The sequence below is a fragment of the Cibotium barometz genome, chromosome 20 (assembly GCF_041138505.1).
Source record: "Cibotium barometz isolate CiBa-2024 chromosome 20, ASM4113850v1, whole genome shotgun sequence".
Lineage (NCBI taxonomy): Eukaryota > Viridiplantae > Streptophyta > Polypodiopsida > Cyatheales > Cibotiaceae > Cibotium > Cibotium barometz.
The window spans coordinates 725,667-745,103 of NC_141065.1; positions in this window are offsets into that span (position 1 = coordinate 725,667).

A 19,437-nucleotide genomic window follows, 5' to 3' on the forward strand; every position below is an offset into this window, starting at 1 on the left:
TCTCCTCTTATCACATTCACATCCACATCCATTTACATCTCATCCACATCTCATCACATCCACTCACATCTCCTCACATCACATTCATATCTTATCACATTCCCATCCACATCCATTTACATCACATCACATCTCATCAAATCCACTCACATCTCCTCACATCATATCACATCTCATCTCATCTCCTCAAATCATATCACATCCATTTACATCACATCACATCTCATCCACATCTCATCAAATCCACTCACATCTCCTCAAATCATATCACATTCACATCCACATCCATTTACATCACATCACATCTTATCCACATCTCATCACATTCACTCACATCTCCTCAAATCATATCACATTCACATCCACATCCATTTACATCACATCACATCTCATCAACATATCCCTTCTTATTTTTAACTCATTCCTCATTGTTTTAATACAATATATGTTATTATCCCTTTGAGAATCCATATTTTTATTCATCATCTGCCCCTTAAAAACCGAATAACGTTTTAGGTTTTCAGTATATGTAACACAAGTGGGAATCTTTGCCAATATTACTAATAATGTTATCATATCACTAATAATGTTATCATATCACTAAAATATTTAATAGCCAAATAAAACAATGATTACTAGCCATTTTGGTGAATATAGGTAAAATAGAGTGCCTTGGTTTGTCGTGTTGGCACAGGTGACTGGCGACTGGCTGGTGCTGTTGGGCTGATGGCAGCTGGTGTGAGGGTGGCCACCTTTGGGATGCAAAAGAAGGGCTGTGGGCTGGCGAAGGGAGTGAAGGAAGCCGAGTGAAGCCGGCTGATTTGTGAAGGAGGAATTTTTTGTATTATTGTGGATAAGTATGCGATCTTTGATTATCTTGTGGAGTACAGAGTTTTGAGGTATCTCTGTGTGGTGTTTCATGTTGGTTGTTGGTGCCCCCTTTTTGTACTTGTTGTATCAAAGTTTGGGAGGTGAAGGGCTATAGAGGTATGGTCTTTCTTCTTGTTTTCACCTCACAACATTCTATTGATGATGAGTAAGTTTTTATTTCTCAATCCAATGTTTGTAAGCTTCCATCATGTCTTCTTCTTCCTTGGCACACCTCTTTTGCATGGGCTCATGAGACGTCTCTAACAAAAAATGTAGTACTCCAATATCTCTCTTCCTATATCTCACGATCACCTACAATGCGAGGGCAATGCAGTTATGGGCTCTTTTCTTGCATTGTATTGATTGGTACACGTACTTGTAAATTAGGTGTTTAACATGTTTAGAGTCTCCTTGATTGTGAATTCAATACAATGTGATATGTTGGCTTCAATGTGTTGGATGTCTTCTTATCAAGTTTTAGTAAATTTTATCTAAAACATTTTCCTTGTTTTTCATTTGAGCCTATTTTACGAGTTGGAGTTTCTTTTATTGTGAGTGAATGTAGTACAACGAGATGTATGGGTTTGAATGTGTTGCTTGTTTGCATATCGTGTTGTAGTGAGTTTTTATCCAAAATTTGTCCTTATTGGTCATTTAAGCTAATTTTGCATATTGTACGTTCCTTCATTGTGAATTCAACACAACGGAATATGGGGGATTCAATATGTTGGATGTCTTCCTATCACGTTGTAGTGAATTTTATCCCTTTTTTTATCATTTAAGCCTATTTTGTATGTTTGAAATCCTTTGATTGTGCATGCAGTACAATGAGATGTATGGGTTTAAATGTGTTGGTTTTTTCCATATCACGTTGTAGTGATTTTTATAAAAAAAATATCCTTATTGGTCATTTGAGCCAATTTTGTGTGTTGTGGTTTCCTTCATCGTGAATTCAATACAACACGATATGGGGGGTTCAATTTGTTGTAAGTATTCCTATTATGTTGTAGTTAATGTAATCCAAAATGTTTTCCTTGTTTGTCGCTTGATCCTATTTTGCATGTTGAAGTTTCTTTGATTGTCAATGCAATACAATGCAATATATGGGTTGTTGAATGTGTTGGTTGTCTACATATCCCGTTGTAGTGATTTTTATCCAAAATTTTTCTTGGTTAGTCATTTGAGCCATCCATCTGATTTTGTTATAGATGGTGCAGACAAAGAGGACTGTGAGGGCCTCCTCATCTCAACAAAAGATCCTAAAAAAGGTCAGAAAGTTGCACTGAGAGAAAGTATATCTAGCCTTCAGTCAATGAGGACTTGGAGGTATGAGCAGCATAGGTTCGTTTTATGTGAACTATAAAAGTTTCAGAGGCACATGAAGAGCACAATTTACAAAGCTCCCATTTGAGTGCCTTGTCATATCCATTTGCAAAAGGAACCACACTAGTTTGTATTAGCATGGCTCAGCGTTGGGTTACTTGCAGGAGGCTGATGAGAATTGGCTCATTTAGCATTTTTAGGATAGCTACGTTCTAGTTGCCCATGCACACGGAGTGACAGTGTCGTCAAAGGACATGTACTTGCTAGGGTTTCTTAGGTCCGAGTATGACAAGACTCTAGATCCAATTAACCTCATTGACACAAAGATGAAAAGTATCCTAGAGATCCCTCCCCTGAGGGAAAGAGTTACTATCATTGAAGAGACAAAGGTCAATCATTTATGTGACACATGGCTCAATGTACAAAGGACCAATAATGAAGCCAAAAATAGGGAGGCTAATAGGGAGATTATTGAAAGGGCAAGGAGAGAAGTTGCCTCTATAGAATTACATAATTCTAATGTTGAGGCTTTGAGGTATTTGTCTTCGTTTTGTGAGGTTCTCGATGCGAAACACTCCTCAATACTTCCCTTTTGGATGTGGAGGAGATTGATGTTTTATTAAGAATGCACAAGGATATCAACGACAGAGTTACGCTAGGATATTTTAAGGTTTGCTACGTTCATGCCCTAAACATTAATTTAAAGTGTTATGTTTTCTCAAAGTAATACGATGCGAATTATCTGTGCAGCCTTGTTTTATCAAATCTCCCATGGGAAGTTGAGCGCAAGGTATATATTTTGGATTCTCTTATATTCTCGCCTTTGGTTTTAGAGGAGGTTTCCTACGTGGATACATTGCCATGGTTTAGGCATGTAGTTTTGGACCAAGACTAGATCTTTGTAATATCCTACAATGAAAAGTGAGTGTCATATGACCTAAATTGTACTTCTGGTATTCTCACATAGATACTAGATTTACCATCTTATATTGTTTATTGACTTTTGTAGTGCACATTGGAGTTTGATAGTTACAGATACTGAGTTGAAGTGATGTTATCTTTCTAATTCAACCGTGGGATTTCATGGCAACGTGAGGTAGTAAGTCCATGCGATTGTTTTTTATATTACTGAGAGAGAGAGAGAGAGAGAGAGAGAGAGAGAGAGAGAGAGAGAGAGAGAGAGAGAGAGAGAGAGAGAGAGGAAAAAACTTGGTATTGACAATTCAAAAATGGTGTGCAGATCTGTTAGAAAGTTAATATTGAGGTCCTCACTCAGGAGATCATTAGATGTAGAGTATCGTGGGGCAACATGATGGCTTTAGCTGTGTGGGATACAATCTACAATGCCATGTTGCTGTTGCACTTAATGTTTGGACTGCCCATAGAAAATATAAGCATGAACTTATTCTTCTAATGATATCTAAGTTTCTTTGTACATTCTCAGAGAACATATGTAATTTTTCATATGTGTAGAATCTACAACTAGAAAAATATATGGATTTGGATGTATGACTATTTAGGGCCACAACAATTGAAACTCTAATAAAACATATTGAGCAATAAGAGCCTGATGTGCCATATGCATTTGTGCCCCCTCACACTGGCCAAGACCCCGCCCGTGTTGTGCATCAGTATATCCACAAACACCAACCGACAACAAGGAGTGGATCCACCTTGGAGATTTTGCATCCCCTCGGCGGGAGAGCAAGCACTGTAAGAGCATGCTAGTGACTCTCCCCAACAACAAGAGTAAGCTTATTCTCCCCCACAGCAAGAGCAAGGTTTCCCTACCCAACGATAATGTTCTACATCAATCGAGTTAACTAGAATTCGCATATTAAGAACACACCTCTGATGTAATGTGTAAATTAAATATAATTGACAATGTATGAAGGAATTGATCTTTTTATTAACTACTTTTGACATGTACAGAATGTTGTCATACCGGACATTAATAAGGCATTTTTGTATCTCCATTTTGTAATGATCATCTCTATGATTTAGTCGGTAGCACCAGGAAAACTTGCTTCATGGTAATTTCTTTATGTGAAATGTTCATTTCATTATCCATGGTACGTATATGCAAAATTTAAATTCATGTATGTAAGTAATAGCCTATTATTGTTGAAATTTGAGCATAATGATGAGCTATGGTGGATCATACACTAGAATCAACATGATTAACAAAGTGATTAGCAAATGATTAAGATGTAATTAGTGAATAATTAGCAAATAGATTAATGTAGGCATGGATACTCAAAAACCAGCAAATTCTCATTAGGGCTATGCCTCAATTTATAGAGTTTACATCAAGCATCTAATCCCATTGATTTCTCCATGATTCACTCCCAAAATATCTCCACCTTTTGCCTGATTCTCTCCACCTCTTCTCTTTTCCCTGATTATCTCCCAGAATATCTCCACACTCCTAAATTCCGTCATGCTACCCATTATTCTCTCCCAGTAGATTCTTCTAACCTTTTCACAGGTTCTTTCACAATTACATCTCCTCTTTTACAGCCTCTATCCAAGAGCTTGTTCCCACACACACCCTATTCACTTGTATATTTCAACACCTCCCCTCAAGTGAATAATCCTAGCACACCTAGACCCTATACCAAGTTTGCCTCCCCTTACTTGGCAGTCCGCGACCAGTGTCTACTCCTCCCCTCAAGTTATCTCAGCACACCTGGACACTGTATCAAGTTTCTCTCTTACTTGATAGCCCGCGACCTTGACTAAAGTGCTCACACATACATCTACCACTTGGCCTACATCATCGGTGGCTCAGAGGTGGTTTTACTTTGTTGGGGCAGGTTACATTGGGTTGTGGGCTCTCTCTCTCTCTCTCTCAGAAAAGATGATCCGACTCCACTTCTCTTGGAGCCTCCATGAAGTTTGCCGATGTCGTTCCTTCTTCACTGGGTTTGCTGTAGCAGTCTCTCACCATGTGTCCTGGCTTTCCACATTTGTGGCAAGTGAAGGTCCTCCCTCCTACTCTGCCTCTTCCTCGTCCTCGTCCTCGAGAGAATCCTCCTCGGGTGAAGAATGCTTTTTCCTCTCCTGCTGTTGAGTCGAGCTCTTTCTTCTCTTTGCCTCTGCTCTCTTGCTCCAGTAGAGCTGCTTCTATCTCGTGTATCTTCAGTTCAGGTACATTTTTTAGTGTTGCTACAATGTTTTCATAATCTCCTTTGTCCACACTCTTCAAAAGTACAGCTAATGCTTCATCATCTTCTACCTTTTTGCCAATAGCTGCCAGCTGTTGCTTAATGCTTTTATATTTGTTCAAGTGTGTGATTAAAGGTTCACTTTCCTTCATGTCCAGTTTGTAGAATTGCATTAATAGATTTATCTTGGAATTTTTTGCTTGTGTACCAAATAATTTATTGAGTTCATCCCATGCATCTTTTGCCCACTGTATCCCTGTGATATGATGAATGATCTCATCATTTAAACTGAGTGCAATAAGCCCCAATGCTTTTTCATTCCTACTCTTCCACTCATTTTCCCCTCTCTCTGGGCATTCATCTCTCCCTTCAACTAATCCCCACAGATTTTTCCTCATCAGCAAATACATGGTTTTTGTTTGCCATGTATAAAACTGTTCCCCATTAAATTTGGCTATTTCCTGTGCTGAATTCATGGTGATGTGAAGGGGGTCTTACCTCTTGATCCAAATTCAAGATTCAAGGGCAGTGTCTATCCTTTTACAACTCAATCTGGTGTTTAATAGATGATTACAACAACTTTATCAGCATAAAATCACCAGAAATTACATTAAATTGAGAGTAACCAATTTGTACGGGATGGTTGGAGTATCAAACCAACTCCGATTTGCAATCTGAAGCTTTAGGGATCTGTATCAGATACCTAATGGTTAATTTGAACCCTCAATTGTACCAAAGTACAGTGATTAGCACTAATTAATCACTGATTAGCAAATTAATGCTCTAGTTTGTGTGCAGAAAACAGAGTATGCGGGGAGCTCAGATCTGGTGCCTTCCACTTCAAATGAGCTCAAATGCTTTCAAAGGCATCAATAGCAATGAGTCTAGTAGAGGATTAAGCCAAGAAACACAAGATTTGACCAAATAATGAAAGCTTAATCTCTGTTTTACCAAAGTCACCTGCAGATTTGATGAAGAGCTTGGATCTCTCTGTAGACTTGATGAAATTGATTTCTGTCTTCACCAGCTTGTAGAGCATGCTTGATTACCCCTTGGGCTAGGAGGAATTGAATCAATTTGAACTGATGAAGTGTAGATCTGCAATTTACTCAGAAAAAACAGCGCTAAAAGAAACGCCGATTTCTCCTCAACGCTTTCGCGTTTTGCTGCGCCGTTTGATGTGCTTGTAGCTAGATGTGTTGGCTAGCTTGTGTTAAGAGGGCAAGGCCTAATGTTGACTGTGCATGGAGAATAGAGTCCTCCACTGGCTGGGGGTGAAGGGGAAGATGAAAAACTCACTAAAAACTGATTTTTTTGCTAATTACTTACTAATCCTGATTAATTCACTAATGGGCTCATAAATCTGGTTGATTCTAGGCATGGCTCTGATACCATGTTAAAATTTGAGCATAATGATGAGCTATGGTGGATCATACACTAGAATCAACATGATTAACAAAGTGATTAGCAAATGATTAAGACGTAATTAGTGAATAATTAGCAAATAGATTAATGTAGGCATGGATACTCAAAAACCAGCAAATTCTCATTAGGGCTATGCCTCAATTTATAGAGTTTACATCAAGCATCTAATCCCATTGATTTCTCCATGATTCACTCCCAAAATATCTCCACCTTTTGCCTGATTCTCTCCACCTCTTCTCTTTTCCCTGATTATCTCCTAGAATATCTCCACACTCCTAAATTCCCTCATGCTACCCATTATTCTCTCCCAGTAGATTCTTCTAACCTTTTCACAGGTTCTTTCACAATTACATCTCCTCTTTTAGAGCCTCTATCCAAGAGCTTGTTCCCACACACACCCTATTCACTTGTATATTTCAACAGTTATGGCTTAATGTTAAATTTTATACATTTTTAAGGTAGAGGAGCAGGGATGCCCAAGATGGGTGGTTAGCATTGAAGCAAATAGAAAAACAAATTGCAAAAAGACGAAAGAAGTAACATTTATACAACAACATATAGACCAAAGATAACTCTCAAAATTTTATTATAGATGAAAAGGTTACAATATCAAGGTGATTCTACAACCTCTAGGATATATGGATTGATAAAAAGAGAGTAGGTTTTGGAAGCTTCACTCCTACTTACAATTTTCCTACCATCTAACTTAAAATAGAAAGAGAGTAGGTTTGATAAAAAGAGAGTAGGTTTTGGAAGCTTCACTCCTACTTACAATTTTCCTACCATCTAACTTAAAATAGAAATCCCTAAGTGCATCACTTCACATTGTTTGGATCTCTTGTCTAAGAAAGGAAAATGGCCAATGGATTTCTAGATTGACCACTCATGGGTCTCAACCTTGTGATTAGATTACAACATCTGTGATGGAAGAGTGAGTGCCATCAAGGATGTCTTGATCCAAGCTTTGCCATACGCCTCTCCATAGTCGCCATCTTCTGTACAAAATTGCATGCATAAAATGAAATACCTCGTGATGAAAACAACCAATAAAATGTTTATCTCCCAATGAAATACCTGGTCATGAAAACAACCAATGCAAAAAACTAATGGATGTCACCCTAATACAATTTGTTACAAACACAAAAAAACTTTATGTTTTGATTTCACCTAAATGTAACATCTGCCATTGTTACTTTACATTTGATGGCATCGTCTATAGAGGTCCTCTTTACATCCCATCCCCACCCCAAAAATTGGTTCTCACTTGATATGTTAACTTTTTTTTCTTGACACCCTCACATGATGTAAACATCTGTGCAAAGGCACTAAATGTTATAAACGAGCTCAGATGGACATCCTTATTGTAAAACATATAGCATACATACGTTATTGTTTTATTTTTCCTTCTTGGCTTTATCCTCTTATGTGATGAGAAGAATGAATGCAATCAATTCTATTTTGGTGCTTTCCTTTTCTAGATTATATGATGTTTGAAATTTCCTATAAGAATCTTGCATGAGCATATTGTATAAAATATAGAATACTTGCATTGTTGTTTGATTTTTCCTTCTTGGTTTTATTTTCTTATGTGATGAGAATGAGGGAAGTCAATGCTATTTAAGTTTTTGAAATGGAATCCATGGAGGTTCGTATGATATAAACCACACCCTTGGGCTTGATAATGGAATTTATATATCCAAGCGACAGAGGCCACCCAGGCATGCCAAGTAGTCGTGGAACCAAGGGTAGGTAGGTCAGGACTCACTCTAGCGGCGGAGATTTTCCATCCAAGAGCTACTTAACCCATTTAATATATGGCCTCTTTTGTGGTCTTACATGCTTCTGTTCTTCATCATATGATGACAAAAGATCCACTGCTTATGGAGGTACTATTGTCTACTTGATGAGGCTATGTTTACTAGGCTATTTTCTTGTTTTGCAGCTGGATAGTGTAGATGGAGCATTCTCCTCAACTTGATGAGATGTTCCTTGAACACCACCTCACAAGAAGATGACAATTATCTTATTTTCCTTTGGGTTGTATGTATAGTCAGTAACCCTTTCTCCATAATGTACCCCAAGAAGATACACTTCCTACCCTTGAAATCCCACTTGGTTTGGGATGAATCTAGAAAGTGCATAGAAATATTCTTTTTAGATATCAAGGCACATGCCACTTTTGCAATATTCCTATTTTTCCTTAATGTAATACCATTCTATTGTGGAGTGTAACCACATAACTTTTTCTTGATTCCTTACTTTCTCAAGAAATCACTAAACTCATTGAAAAATTAAGCTTCCCCACCATCTGATCTTAGACATTTGATCTACATATATTCTTCCTTCTTGACCAAGGATTTAAATCTCTACAAGTAATAAAGCACCTCACTTTTATCCTTCATAAAATAAACCCACTTTTTCCTTGTGTGATCATAGATGAATGTAACATAATACCTGCAATTCTTATAATTTTGGTTGGCCCCCAATACATCCCAATGTATAACCAATGGCCTTGCATTGATATGCTTTCCATGTGGGAAAGTATGTTTACATTGCTTATCATACTTTATGCATACTATCAATTTATTTTATGCAAAAAGAGGAATTCCCATGATAATTGAGACCCAAGAAATTAAATGGTAAAAGAGAAATTTTTGGCATAATTAAAATTATGAGTATTTATCAAAAGTGGAATTATGAGTATTATTAATTTTATTGGAAAATATGGGTAGAATTGATTTTTGTAAATCCCATGAATCTTTTACTCAAAAGAAGAATATTGAATATATTTCACTTGAGAAATTTGAGAAAAAATATGAAAATATCCATCGAGAAAAAGTACCTTTAATTAGGCCAAGCAATTGGCAGAAACTTAGAAAAGTCCCATCGGTATCGAAAGTAGAAAACAATACTAAAAGTGGATGTGATAAGATGTGATGTAGAGCCGACAGAATGTAAATAAATGTGACGAGATGTAAATGGATGCGATATGTGATTAGATGAGATGTGAGGAGATGTGGGTGAATGTGATAAGATGTGATGTGATGTAAATGGATGTGGATGTGAATGTGATATGATTTGAGGAGTTGTGAGTGAATGTGATGAGATGTGGATGAGATGTGATGTGATGTAAATGGATGTGGATGTGAATGTGATATGATTTGAGGAGATGTGAGTGGATGTGATGAGATGTGGATGAGATCTGATGTGATGTAAATGGATGTGGATGTGAATGTGATAAGATATGAATGTGATGTGAGGAGATGTGAGTGGATGTGATGAGATGTGGATATGTGGATGGAATGTATGTGATGTGATGAGGATGCAATGAATGTGATGGATGTGAATGGGTGTGATGGATATGAATGGGTGTGATGAGATGTCAATGGATGCGATGAGATGTCAATGGATGTGAATGTGATATGATGATATCTGAATGGATGTGATGTAATGTGAATGGATGGATGAGATGTAAGGTGGATGAATGTGGGTCTAGGTAGATGTGAATGGATGAGATGTGATGTGGATAAATGTGATGTGATGTGATGTGGATCTAGATAGATTTGGCAAGGGCGTCTGGATAGGTGTGGATAGTACGGTACGAGGCTTCCTGTATCCATGGGTTCCTTGGATATAGAGGGTTCTTTCCATATAGGTGTCTCATATTCTTCCATGGGGAAGGAATGGATGGATCCCCCCAACTCATTTTCCTCAAACATTCTAGACATTGTGTTTGTTTGGGAGTCCTCTTCTGTCCCCTCTGGAATTGGGGTTGGCATGTTCATCAAGACCCTATTCCAAGGTAGTTCATCTCTGGCTAGATGGTGTCCCTTACTCACTGGCCCTTGTCTTAGTTTCATGAAGTTGTTAGTACTCTTCGACTAAGGCCTTGGCATCTTCTAGCTTCCTTATTTCTTCATTCGGCATTGGGATATTCACTAACCCCCTTTGGAGTTGCTGGTTGTTCTCCTTGCTTTCCCAAGTCTAATCCTCCAATATTGATACCTTGACCCCTTCTTCCTTTGATTGTGTGGATCCGGTATCAATTGTATCTTCTTGGATCTGTCTTGGATTGTAACCCGTGTATCTCCCTTTCTTAATTTCTTCACTCTTCTCTTGCGAGACCAGATCTGGAAATAGTCGCATCCGCTCAGTTTCTTCCCTTGTCGCCTAATTGAGCTTGAGCTTGTGTTAGGACATTGAGCGGTGTGATCTTCCCAGATTGTGCACTAATGGTATGTATGGTGGCCTGATTTACAGTAGAAGCAAAACCACTTGCTCTCGACATAGGGACAATATTTGATCAAATGATCAATTCCACATTTAGTGTAGGTGAGCACTGGCATGTCATTGGACATGGTCGCCACTTGTTGTGGTTGGTGTGTATGATTCATATTCTTGTTTGGGTACCCAGCTATTCAATGTGGCCCACCCACAGAGCCATAGAATTGTAAAGGTCCTCTTCTCAGATTTGAGGTTATTTCCTTGCCCTTCCACTGTACCGTGGTTTGAAACACAGGTACTGGTGTATTATTATGTAGGACATAGTATTCTAACGTGACCTCACCCATGCCCTCATAGTATTCCCCACTAAGTTCTAATTCTCGCACCAACTCAACATCTTCTGATGGCTCTTCAATTACTACTTGATTGATCTTAGCCTATGGTGGTTGTGGCGGTAGAATTGGTGGTGGCAAGGATGAAGCGTCTTTGTACCCGGAACATCCCCCTAGGTAAGTAGGAAGAGTTGGGTTGTCCAGTAAGTAGTGGCAGTGATCTGCATAGGTGATGCTGGCAAAGCTAATGGGGCTCTATTTGCTGGTAGTTTTGCCACATTTTGAAACCTTGGAAATCTACACATTGATTTGTCATGATTTTTCAATTTTACCTAGTGCGCACAATGAAGTAATGGTCTTGCCCTTAATTGTGGACATTCAGTGGTGGTATGATTTAGTTTGCACCATGGAGCACCACACCAATTCCCTGTAGGTGTGAAGGTGACTATGCCCATGCCCCGACCTCTCTCTTCCTTCCCTGACCTTTAATTTTTCTAATATGGCATTGCTGAGCTCATCCACAGCGACTTGCTTACTTCGAGTTCGAATTTCTTGGTGACTTAAAACACGTGAACTCGTGGTTGCTGCAAATGTTTTAACATCTTCGGGTTGTGGCAATTCTAACATGTTATCTTTATATTCGATTGCCAATTTGCAGCATGCATCAAGAGTAGCTGGCCGGGCTAGTACCAGGTAATCATGCATTTTATGGTCTCTAACCCCTCTCCTAAAACAAGGTAACAATTGATTATCTATCAACCTTTCTCGAAGTTTGCGTCTTGAATTTAAGTGCTTCAGGAGAGGCGAGAGACATAGTCTCTCATTGACTCATCTTCCTTTTGTTTGATGTTATGTAGTTGTACCACAGGGCTCCATTTGTCACCACTGCATGCAAAGCTAGGCACAAAAACATTCTTTAACCTTGTCCTCAGGCTTAAGGGTTTTGAACCACTAATGAGCTTTTCCTTCTAAGGTCAGTGAGAAGGCATGTATTATGGTCACGTCACTGACCGGTCCGCAAGTTTCACATGTAGATTCAAAAATCTCTACATGTTGGATAGGATCCCCATGTAGATTCAAAAATCTCTACATGTAGATTCAAAAATCTCTACATGTTGGATAGGATCCCCATCCCTAGAGAACTTTTGGACAAGTTTTGAAATGATATGGGGTTTCATCTGGGAAGGTCGGGGTTCTAGAGTAGATCCTAGTTCCCTGACCAGTGACCATTCCCCTACCCATCTTTGCTGCCATATTTAGTAAGTCTACCCTTGTGGCCACATTAAGGTCCATGGCTCGATCGTTTCTAGGTATCTGGTGGGGGGAATTTCTCCCCCCCCTTTCTAGGCCTCGTCCCCTACCTCTATTAACTCTTCTAGGTATCTCGGGCTCATGGATTGGTCCAGCTGTGGTACCCTGGTGGGATTCCCCACCAATAGTAGCCTCTATGCGTCCTTGTGTAATTAAGAGCTCCATGTCTTGTAAGAATGTAGGGTGATTGATCATTAACTCAATATCCTTCTTGGTAGAGTCGGTCCTCTACTTCTACAGCCAAGTTAGCTATGTTACCCTCTTCTTCTCTAGTTGTAATCCCTTCCTCCATTCTCAATTCCTCATTGATGGGTTCCAAGTTAGGAATTTCTCCCCATCACTTCTACTTGTAGCAATTTCAGGTTCTTTTCCTCGTGATTGGAGTGGTTTAACACTTCCCGTCTCCTTTCTCTCAGCTCTTGCCCTACGAGTATCAAGCTCTTGTTTCCTTAAGCTCAATTCTCAAAGTTGTCGTTCTACCTCACTTCGTTGGAAGTCCAATTCCAACTCCTTAGTGGTGGGAAAGAATATTTGACCCGTCCTAGCTGCACTTTCCATATCTTGTCTAATTCGAGGGGTGCAAGTATTTGACAGCCTAGAATTCAACGCTTGGAATGGCACTTCTTGTCGTGGACCGAGTCCAGCGCTAGTTGACGGACCCATGCCCACAGATTGCGCTTCTTCATCATGGCTAGTTTGGAGACCGAAAAATCCTCGGGCGATATCAATGATCCCACTGGACTTTGTTGGTGGGGAGTGTGGTTTATCTTCCCTAAACCCAGTGTATCTCAGCCCTTCTTTCATGGATTCTTCACTACTGGTTTCTGCGGTGGTCAGGTTTCTCAAAACAGTCAAGTGTGTGCTTGTGGAATGTCCTGATCCCACACTTCTTTGGTAGGAAGTTCCTAGATGATTTGATGTACTATTGTCAGGCATAAGATCGTCTCCGATGAGTTTTCTGGATCTTAAGTGCATGTATGTATGATTTGATAAGCTATTAATCAACCCAAATTGATTCAATTTCTGATTCTATCGCTCTGTTCAGGAGGCTTAAATTAGCAGATAATGTTTCTCGTCGTGTGAAACAGCACGACTCGGTTCACGTCATGAAATTGCAAGAAAATGGTTCACGTCGTGAATGGTGTTCCTGCACTTTCACATGCTCGACAATTTTCCTCCTTAGGGTTAAATTCCTATGTTTAGTCAAATTTCCTTTCCCTAGCTGAAGCCTGACCGCAGCCTTAGTATTGTCAATCCGTCAATTTCTCTTTCATGTGAAATAGCAGGATTTATTTCACATCGTGAAACAGTAAGTGTTTCACGTCGTGAACCGCTTTAAAAATGGTTCACGCCATGAAAATTTACTGCACTTTCACGTGATCCAATTTTTGGGGGTTGCATCGTGTCAGATGTGTCAGGATAAGGGTTTTTATTTTTGGAATGTAATCTCGTGATTTCTGGCAAAAATCTCGACACTGATTTCGTGAGCGATTCGCGGGGCATGAAACTGCAGGGAAATGGTTCACGACGTGAACAACTTTCTTGCACTTTCACGTGGAATTTTTCGCTGTTGGCAATTTGTGGTTTTGGGTGCATAATACTTATCCAAATGATGAAAATTAGATTGTGCCAATGCTAAGGAGTAAAATGCAGGTTCCCGGCTCAACCAATGGTCCCTTATGTTTTAGATTTTTATGAATTTTTTAAAAAAAAGAAGAAAACAACACCACACCTGCGTCTTCACGTTGGTGTTTTTTGTGATGCTAACTTCAAATTTAACAACAGTAACCAATGAATCCTTTCCTAAACTACTCTCCACAACATTCACAGCTTCAAAACTATAACTTTTTTTCTTAACCACACACACCTTATTTCTTCATTTCCACACAATGCACTACCAGAATGTAAAGGCAATAATGAATACTATGCAATGGGAGCTGAAACTCAAAGAGTATGGAAGAAACAAAGTTGTTTCCTCGACAGCGGCACCAAAAATGTTATGGGCTACCTCACCTCCAAGAGGGAACTCTACACATTCACCTAATGGATGAGCAATAGAACACAACCGTTGTGGGGTACTTACTAATGCTTTGATCTCGAGTCCATTGAGGCCTCCAAGCTCGCTTGTAAAGCTCCAAACTCCAAGCTCCACCTCCACACTATCACCGTGGAGTCGCTCACACCATCACATAGACCAATCACACTCTCTCTCACTCTCTCATACAAGCATAAACACACAAGCATGAAAGAGGAACAATGCTAGAATGCTCTCACTCCTCACTCTCTCATAAAGCACAAGGGGAGAACTCTCAAGAGCACAAAGGGGATTGTGTCCTTTTCATTATAAGAAAATGCCTTATATACAATTGGCCCTTATTCACACTTGGGCGCCCAAAACTTACTAACTAAGCCTTGGGTGGCCAATATCTCATAATGTATAACCTTTATAGTGCCTTTGCATGACACTTATGAATGTCCTCAATTGAGGATCGTGTTGTTAATCCAAATGGGATTAACAATGCATAAAGCATAGATCTAATGCATGGATAAAACTTTAAACTTATGCATAAAGATTTATGCATGCCTAAGGTTATTCATAAAGATCTATTCTTGCCTAAGCTTATACATAAAGCACAGAACTAATGGTCCCTCTCACTATCTTTTTCTTTTCTTATTGGAGACCCTCCAATGCTAAACTAAAGCCCCTTAAAGCATTGTGTAGAAACTTATTAGGAGGGGGGGTGATTCAAAAACCTTCAAGCTACCAAAATTTTCATGGTAGTACTGCACTTTACGTAAGGAGGAAGGTATCTTGGGGTCTCCCAGACCTAAGAGTCCTATGGGGCAGACAAGATGGTCTCTAAATGGATGATCGGTCTATCCAGCCCAAAGGAAGATTGGGTTGAGTTGTTTCATAGCTCTAGATGATTGTTAATTTTCTTAATTTTTTGTTTAAGCCTATCCAAGATGGAGAGGTCTCCTCTTTATAACCCTATACTCCAGCAACATCCAAATCAAACCTAAGGTCAGCCAGCTTCTCAAAGGTCTCTAGAAAGCTTAGAACATGTTCAAATAAAGGCTCATCTTAATGGGTAATCTCAGATTTAAATCAAGAATGTATCATTTGGATTCCACCTAGTTCTCAATGGTCTGTAAGGATAACATTCCACTTGGATTTCACCTACTTCTCAATGGTTTGTAAGGATAACATTCCACATGGATTTCACCTACTTCTCAATGGTCTATAAGGATAACATTCCACCTAGTTCTCAGTGGTATATAAGGATAACATTCCTCCTAGTTTGTTGTCATATGTATGCAAGATGTCAAAAACGGGGATGGAAACATAGGGAGATGTATGGAATCTTCAATACCATTTAAGGCTCTATGCATAAGGCTTATACATGAGGCTCATGCATTAAGGCTCTTTGCATGAGGCTCTATGTATGATCCTTATGCATGAGCCTTAAGGCTCATGCATTAAGGCTCTTTGCATGAGACTCTATGTATGATCCTTATGCATTAAGGCTCTATGCCTAAGCTTAGTGCATAAAGATTATTCCTAAGCTTCGTGTAAAAGATTTATGCATGCCTAAGATTATGCATAAAGCATAGATCTAATGCATGGATAAAACTTTAAACTTATGCATAAAGATTTATGCATGCCTAAGCTTATGCATGCTTGAGCTTATGCATAAAGATTTATGCATGCCTGAGATTATGCATAAAGCATAGATCTAATGCATGGATAAAACTTTAAACTTATGTAAAAGATTTATGCATGCCTAAGATTATTCATAAACCATAGATCTAATGCATGGATAAAACTTTAAACTTATGCATAGAGATTTATGCATGCCTAAGCTTATGCATGCCTGAGATTATGCATAAAGCATAGATCTAATGCATGGATAAAACTTTAAACTTATGCATAAAGATCTATGCATGCCTAAGCTTATTCATAAAGATTTATGCTTGCCTAAGCTTATACATAAAGCATAGAACTAATGCATACATAAAGAATTAAGCTTAAAGCTCTATGCATAAAGCATAAAACTGCATGCATAAGCTTCATTACGCTTTATGCATGACCTTATGCATAAAGCTTAATGCATAGTTGGAAACTTTTCTTTTTGTGGTTATTTTTAGGGTTTTTTCTCCAAGAAGATCAACTGTATACAAGCCTTCTCCACAAGCATATAGGAGGTAAGCCTCTTGACCTTGCTCCTTTTTAATTTTTCACCTTCAGGTTTCGAGGATTATTTTTCTTACATATGTTTCGCCTCTAGGCCTTATGCATGTATAAGCCTTATCCATGAGGCCTTATGCATGCATGAGCCTTATACATTAAGGCTCTATGCATGAGGCTTATCCATTAAGGATCTTTGCATGAGGCTCTATATTTTATAAGCTTTATGCATTAAGGCTCTATGTCTAAGCGTAGTGCATAAAGCATATACCTAAGCCTTATACATTAAGGCTCTATGCATGAGGCTTATCCATTAAGGATCTTTGCATAAGGCTCTATATTGTATAAGCTTTATGCATTAAGGCTCTATGTCTAAGCTTAGTGCATAAAGCATATACCTAAGCTTCATGTAAAAGCTTAACGCAGGCCTAAGCTTATGTATAAAGCATAGAGCTAATGCATGCATAAAACTTTAAGCTTATGCATAAAGATTTATGTAATCCTAAGCTTATGCATTAAAGTTCAATGCGTTTAAGCTTTATGCAAGTTTTAAGCTTATGCATTAAAGCTCAATCCATAAGTTTATGCATAAAGCTCTATGCATGCATAGACTATACACATAATAGATATGTTTTTTAAGTCCTCTAGTAGATATGTATGTTATACACATAATAGGTTTCATAAACATAATGGGACAGATTGGGGATACTATCCCAATCTGTCCCAAATATTTTTTTGTTTTTGTTTTATAGCGTCGAAAAAACACTGGCTCTTATAGTGGCATTTACAGCAACGTTTACACCCCGACACTTTTCCAATTCCCTTTATAAAAGACACACTATAAGCGCCGCTACCCCCTCTTTCTGTTGTAGTGATTGACTGAACTGAGAGAAACCTTTAGAATGAATGAGAACGACCTAGATCATCTCATTAGCATACTATCCATATGGAATAGGAACTTTGCTACATTCATATAGATCAAATGTGATTTCCTTTTCAGAGCTTTGTTTTTTGTTAAAAGGAGACAACATGCTCATAGTCCCTATATATAAAGTTATGGATACCCCTCTACGTGTTAAGATCAACTCTAGATGGAAACTTTCATGGGATAGAAGGCAATGGAAGTTCAAATTTACAAACATTCGGCCTAACTTCATTCCCCCCAAAATCTCTCTTCTCCTTTGGCTGATTCTCCAATAAGGCTCTCTGGATGCAAGAGAGAGCTCAAAGGATTGGCATAGGTGATGGTTGGTGCCCCAGGTGTAGAGTTGAGACTGAAATCGTTCCTCATCTTTTCATTGCATGTCTAGGAAATAGAAAAACTCTTGACTTTCTGTCAAGAGTTTCTATCAACCATCTTTTCATTACCTGACTTTCTATCAACCATCTTTTCATTACCTGACTTTCTATTAATCATCATTTCCCCAGCCCAAGTGTGGCAAAATTTGCTTAGAGAGGCTAAGTTTATGTCAACATATCTATGGAAGGTGATCAAAGTGGCTTATTTAAGGATGATCTAGATAATAAAAAATTTATGTGTGCTTCGGAGAAAACAATCTGATTCAGTGCCTGGGATGAGGTGGTCGTTGTTTGTGCAGTTGAGAGAAGCTCTCAACAAGGAGACAAAGATCAAATTCATGACTAAGATTGAAGATCTGGAAACCTTCCAAATAGAGAACATGGAGATAAATCTGGCTAATCTTTCAAATGAGTCAGTTTTGCAGGCAGAGAAGCTTATTGAGATTCTTTTTTAAAACGCTTATTGAGATTCTTTTTTAAAAGACACGGTATTACAAAATATCAGGAATAACGCGTATATTCTAGACTTGATAAAGTTACAAGAAAGCATATGAATGTTATCCCATGTTTTTTTTCCCAAGTTATGTGTGATCCAAAGTTAAGCTTCTTGGATAAAAAGCTTTTTGTAACCACCATGCTTTTTTAATATAATTCTACCACATTTTTCCCAAAAATTGAGGAACACTAAAAATATTTATTCTTACTATCATATTTTTGAAAACATGCATATTTTATTCAAAATTAAATATTATATATATATCTTAACCTAAAAATTAAAGAAACCTAAGGATAATTAAATATATCACACATATAAAGAGATTTTTATTGGGAGCACAAAGGGGGTCGACTCCCTCTCATCCCAAAATTGAAGACAAAGATGAAGAAGCATAACTAGTTATTTTCATTGTGTAGAGAAGAATATATAATAAAAAATAACCCAAATTAGCTTAACCTCGAAAAATAAACTTATCTGCGTATCCACCTAGGGTGGTACATCCTTTAACATTAATTAAGTCATAGAATCCTCCCTTTAATGGCAAGTCCCAATTTGATGGTTGGACTATCTATTTATAAAAATGTTGGGACCAAAAAATTAAGTATTATGCATGTCCATTTTTATAGATATTTTAAGCTTGAGTGAGATTTTTAATATGATTTACTGTAGCATCCCTTTGTAAGAATACTCATAAATCATTGAGTAATGATGATAACAACTGACCATTAAATCTACCCAACAAAAATAAAACTATGGTTACAAAACCTTACGAAAATTACATCTATTTTAAGTCCAAAAATG